Below are 6,484 nucleotides of genomic sequence, written 5' to 3'. Positions count from 1 at the left end.
TAAATGATGAAAGCATTTATGATCAATCTTGTTATTTGAAAAGAAAGCATTAGCAACTTTATTTGTAAAAGAGTTTATCGATTGTATTTTATCCTTTTATTTTCACGTGACGACCTAAAGTAATGGCTGGTATATTCTTCCTTTTGAAACAGCGAAATAATTTAGAGAATTATGAGCGGTAAGAAAGAAATGACTCCGAATAGAGTTGTGAACTGGCCATTCAGGACTTTATAGTGAGGATTTTCCTTCTAAACCTAGTTATGGTCAAAAAGAGAAAGAAATGAAAAAGAAAAAGAAAAAAAAAATTTACCATGGTTTTTGTTATTTAAATTATTACTATTAAACCAGTCATTAATTTAGGGACGCCACAAATGTTGTGTAAAAACAAGTAGAGAACGCGTTGGTCTTCCTAATAGGTTCCTGATGCTAAAACGGATGTTCTCTATCTAACAAAGCTCATGTATTCCTATGTTGTCTCCTGGACTGCTAAACCCCGATTCCTCATGATAGCCTAGCCTAATCCTGATCAAACCTCGTCCGCAAACTCCTCTTGTAAGACTAAACTCAACCAGGACCACATTAAGACACACATACACAACTAAGTTCTTGTACCCCGATTCCTCGTGATAGTACAACAACTTAGCCCCGTACTATCAAGGACTTTAGAATCACACCAGTTTCCACTGTTGAATGACCCTAACAAAGCATGCATCTATGTGATCAAGGTAAAGGCATACTGGAATGAAAAGCAGATAGCACAGAGAACACACAAAACATCATTACATAGATAGAAATATATTAACATCAGGTACCTACAGGGAAGATCCAACAGAGGATTTAGCTTTTCATAGTCTGGAAACCTCCTTTACAACACAGAGAAGAACAAGATGAAAGATTGCAAAAATACAAGTGATGAGGATGTCTCCTTCACCTCTAAGATCTCACAATCACTCACAAACTCATCTCAAGCTCTCAGAACGGCTTCCGCTTCGAGCTCTCGCCTCTGCAGATCTTCACGCAACAAAATCTCTTAGAACTCTCTGGAACTTAGACCTTTCTCTCTGTAGAACTTCCTACACATTCAAAAGCTTCAAGCCAAGGCCAGACTCTCGTGCATCCAGAGGCTTCTCAAGGAAAAATGCCAAACTCCCTCAAAAAATTTGATTTCAAGCTTAAATAGGTGGGTTGGTCTGTGCTTGCGCGCTTAGCGCAAATCTGAATCGCTTAGCGCGCATAAGTGGATTTTGGCTTAGCGCACTTCTCTCGCTTGGCGGATGAGTTGAAGCGGTGCGCTTGATGACCTGGAGCGGTGCGCTCAGCAAACCTGACAGCTCATCTTCTTCTGGATTCTTCCTTGCGCTTAGCCACTGAGTGTCGCGCTTAGTGAATGCTCGCTAAGCCAGAAGATTGGCTTAGCGAGAAAGTGAAAACAACACTTTTGAAAATTTTCCTAATTAACCTGAAATTGAGAGAAATTGATTATTAAACGCATAAAACAAAAGTATAAATTATCTATTACCTATATTTAATAGAAAAAAAAACTATAAATTGGAGAAGTTTAATACAATATACACAAGTTTTATACATAAAAGTTAGTCGTATTCATCGACTAACAACTCCCTTAAATTTACAGTTTTGCTTGTTCTCAAGCAAAAGAGAACAACTCACTTGTCCTCAAGTGGTAAAGCACAAAGGTGTATGCATCAAAATTTATTGATTGCATGATGAGAAAGATGAAGCAATGTGTACCTATCACTTGTTTTCACAAAATATGCAGCTAGACAAAAAGGAGAACAAAATGTGAACTATAGAGTTAGATGAAGTTAATCATAAGACAAATATCAAGGAAAGTAGCTCAAACCACAGTCTCACGGCTACTGTTTCACTCAAGCACAAGTGTTTAAGCTATTCAATGATAACAACTAACAGGAGGTCCAATCTTTGCATTTCATCTCATGCCATCAAGTTAGAAATGTTTAAACAGAATTAGAAGGACTTTCTCAGGCTTGTAGTGAGGTTTGCCTACAAAAATTCATTGGTTTTTCTAGGATTCAAAGGTTTAGATTTTAAGAGAGCACAAGTCCTAGACTTATCCCAATGATCTTTCCTTGTATTATACAAGTAGCCTTCTCACTATTTTTCTTCTCTTAAGTCTCTTTTGACCTTATTGAAACAACATACTTATTCTTTTCTTCTCCCCCCCTTTTTTTAACATACAACTTATTTGTTGTGTGTGCTGATGCTTAACCTTTTTCTTTTCATTCTAATTGACTTTCCGACCCCCAAATTTAGAGTAAATTTGCCTTGAATCATATGCTCTCCTAGAATCTAAACAAGGTATTAGGAGATAATCATTTAAGTTTAGGGTTCAATTCATGACAAAAATCATTCAACTTATAGAAGGAGCGAAAGATACAGTTATCATTCAAGGTGAGCTATTTGGTCAAAAGAGCTTGTGTATACACAAATCATGGCCTTCATCATGTTCTAAGCTATAGATATCATTCTAGAATTCAGAGATTCATGCAAAGATCATTACTCACAGTTAGTCGTTCACTCACAGAGTAAGCTCACACTCTCACCGGTTTTTGGTTCAAGCTTTTTCTTTCACAATCAGTCTGTCTATTGACTAACAATTCTACTGTAAGTTCACACTCTTGTTCTTTCTTTGTTCAACATGCATATTTGTTGAAATTCATGAAAAGAAACACAAATCTCATATTAAGCATGCATTCAATTCAAAATAAGGCATACATCCATTTCACAAAATAAATAAACTATTTCACTGCCATACCAACAAAATTTAAGTTAAATTGTTCCAGATGCTTCAGGATGAGCAACTACACTACTCATGCACAAAAATATAAAAAGTAAATAATGTACTAACACCATAATTATACTAATAGATCAAAAAGCACAAAAAATCAACAGAAATTTAAAATTCCTGTGATTGGTCCTGGGTGTCCTGTGTTTGAACCTCCTTCTCTTCCGACAAATGAAGTACAGGAGTAGCAATAGGAGAGGCGTTTGGAGACTGGACTGGGGTGGTTTAATCCTCATGCATGGAAGGGTCTGCTGCCTGCTGCGGAGAAGTGGTATCTGCCACTAGTGTCGAAGGCTCTGGAGTGGCTTCAAGAGACTTTTCAGAGGTGGCTGCAGCTTCCTGGGTTACAACTACCCTCCTCTTCCTGATCAAGGGCTCAAGAGTGGAAGACTCTGATGACTATTCTTTGACTGATGGGGTACCTGAGCGGTGGGATCTTCGTCTTCCCTGTGAAGAGGAGGTTGAGTCCCTGGCCAGACTACCCATTCATTAAATTGCTCTACCGTCGGGATGGAGTCTGGAGGTGCTACCAACTGTAGGCTTTACAGTAAAATAATTTGCCCCTGATGTATGCTCCGAAGCATGGCCTTGAAACGTTGAAAATCTGCAGGAGGTAGGGTAGAAGGAGTTGCCGTCATACGTGCTGGAGGAGGAGCTGCTGATGTAGAAGTTGGATGAGGAGCTGCTGATGTAGAAGGAACCTCAGCTAGCCTTGCCCTTGGTCTTCTGCCCCCCTAATAATAACTGTTGGATCATTCGGGTTCCAACAGTTTTTCCTTATGTAGGCCAAATTAATGACCGGGCTCAAACATTCAAAGGCCAAGCTATCGGAAGTGACTCCTCTGGACCTACATAAAGCTGTGATAAGAGCAGGGAACTTGAGTCTAGAGGAGTTAGACTGGGCCATTGATGTGATCTGTCCAGAGATGAGAGCTCCGACATTCATGTCTAGCTGAATAACTAGGCCCAAGATTAACCTAGCTCTATCCACAGTCAAATCCGAGGTGTGGGAAGTCAGAGCCAGGTTGGAGTATGAGAGAACACTCCAGACCTGAGCAAGAGTGGTTAGATCTTTTCTGAGGATCTTCCTAGGGTGACCTTCAGCATTTAAAATAAACCCTCGGCCGGGTATGCACAGAGCAACCTCAATTTCCCTGATGTCAGTAGGCATCCTACAATATCTTGAGTAAGCGGGTAAAGATTCACCCTCAGCAAGCACCACACGGGTTTCTAAAAAGACATTGAGGTTGTCTGCATCAATCCTTATCAAGTGGCCCTGTATTTTGACTTGTTTTGGTGAAGGTCCCTCAGGACTGTAGAGGTTGGTGTAGAACTCCTTCAATGCTAGGTCAATGCTACTGTCAGCTAAATTTGTGAGGCGCTTATGGAAGTTACGCCTCTCCAATTCAGCCTTAAATTCATCCAGCTCTATATGATATATTTCCACTTTCCTCTCAGCTAATATATGTCTTCCCAGGACATTATCAGTGTATCTAGTCCAAGCCTCAAAAGAGTGGAATCTTCTTGTATCATATTGAGTGGTGTGCCTTGAACCGACACTCTTTCTTTTCCTAGAAGACATCTGCAGACAAAAGAATCAAACATTTGATTAGGACTCAATTTATTAAAAAAACTAAAAAAAGAAAAAAAAATAAAACTGAAAAAGACACTCTCCGCTTAGCGAGACAACATTCGCTTAGCGGGCCTTCATAAAAGACACACATCTGCTTAGTGAGACATGGGTCGTGTCGCAACCAACCCTTTTGCTTTTTTGGTGATTCTTTTTTCGTAACGTTATGAAACTTTACGAATTTCGTAACAATACTTGTTTTCTTTTCGTAAGGTTACGGAACCTTACGGATCATATAATTACTCATTTTTTAGCTTTCGAAGAGTTACGGAAACTCACAGATTGCGTAACAATACTTCCTTTTGATTTCTGTCACGTTACGGAATTTCACGGATTGCGTAACAACTCTTCCTTTTGATTTCTGGCACGTCTCGGGACTTCACATATTGTGCAACAAAGGGTGCCAAGTACCTTGAAGCGGTCAATCAAAGGTTGCATGCCATCAAGCAATAGTTCCCGAACGAAATTAGGGTATGACAGGTCGCTTAGTGGGCATCACAAAAAATGACACTGGGCTTAGCAACATAGAAGTGTTGCTTAGTGGAAAATGCTAAGTTATAGTGTCTACAAAGTTGGCTTAGTTGGCAAGGAGCCCGCTAAGCCTAAGGTTAGCCGCATGGATTTGCGCTTAGCCAAGAATAAGTTGCGCTTAACGGCACTAAGCTGAGAAAAAATTTCACTAAGTTATGTAGGCTTAGCGAACAGGGCCGCTCAGCTCAACAGATGCCGCAAGGAATTTCGCTTGGTGCAGCAGATCCTGGCTTAGCGTGCGGCCAATCAATAAAATTTTTTTACTAAGTTACCTGGGCTTAGCGAATCAGCCTCACTTAGCCACAGGTATTGTACCAGGCGGATGAGTGTTCATCCTCAAGAAATAAACTCACTTAGCGTGGTAGGCGCACTCAGCGAGTTCTTCAGGAAAATGCCTATATTTAACGAATATTGATGAACTCGCTTCGCGCGGTAAGCGCGCTAAGCGGATTCATTTCGTTTTCTAGAAAAAACGCAGAAAAAGTGGCACATTTTCTTCCATATTTTGGGCCTCTACCTAGTGGATTAAACATGCACAACCCTCAATACAGTTTTCAGACACAAAATGAACCTAAAGTTTTCAATTTCAAACTATTCTTAAAACAGCAAAACCCTAAAAGTTTAAGCCTACTATAGAGTTGTCTATCCTATGGTTTGATAAAATAACAAGAAGAAAGATCAAGGAACTTACTTGTGCCACGAATGATTGATGAGAACAAAAGGATGCAAAGCAAAAGAAACAAAACGCATAGAGAGCAGTTTGAGGGAGAGAGGGAGCAGAAAGGGTGCAAATTTTTGGAAAGTGGGTGCAACTGACGTTGCACCCACTAAGAACGTTTCGTTCTTTTCGCTTAGTGGCGAGGTTTGCTGAGCGAGAAGGCGAGACGTTTGGTTTCTCAAGTTTTCCCGCTCAGCAGCCCGCGCTTAGCCAAATTTAAAATTCAAAATATATATTTTTTTTCGCACAGAATTTGGCTTAGCGCGAGGGTGTTGTCGCTTAGCGAGATCTACAGATCAAAAAACCTGCAACTTTCGCTAAGCCAAGCTCTAGTCCGCTTAGCTGAAAGTATGCATTTTAAGTGCAGAGGAGCTGGCGCTGAGCAGTTAATAGCATCGCTTAGCGAGCGTACAGCCACAAGCGATTGAGCTCAGTGACCATGAATGGCGCTAAGCTACATCAAATCCAGTTCCATCTACAAGATAGTCCGCTTAGCCAGCAAATTATGTGCTCAGCCCCATGGCCCTGAATTCTAGCCGCAATGAATTGCACTTGGCGACACTAGGTCTCACTTAGCCAAGGGAAGCCATCGGTCAGCGATCATCTGTTACTTAGCTGAATTCAACTCGAATTGATTTTGGCTTAGCTAACCTTGGCTAGCTTAGCGGAATTAATCAGCCTCAGATGCCAGGGTTATGCGCTAAGCACTTGAAACTCGTGGCTTAGCGCATGAACGATTATGCGCTTAGCAAGAAGCAGGCGCTTAATGAAAGGACTAATT

Source organism: Glycine soja, chromosome 13 (genome assembly GCF_004193775.1).
Source record: "Glycine soja cultivar W05 chromosome 13, ASM419377v2, whole genome shotgun sequence".
NCBI classification, from domain to species: Eukaryota; Viridiplantae; Streptophyta; class Magnoliopsida; order Fabales; family Fabaceae; genus Glycine; species Glycine soja.
The sequence above is the reverse complement of the archived record's forward strand: the minus strand, read 5'-3'. Positions refer to the sequence as shown.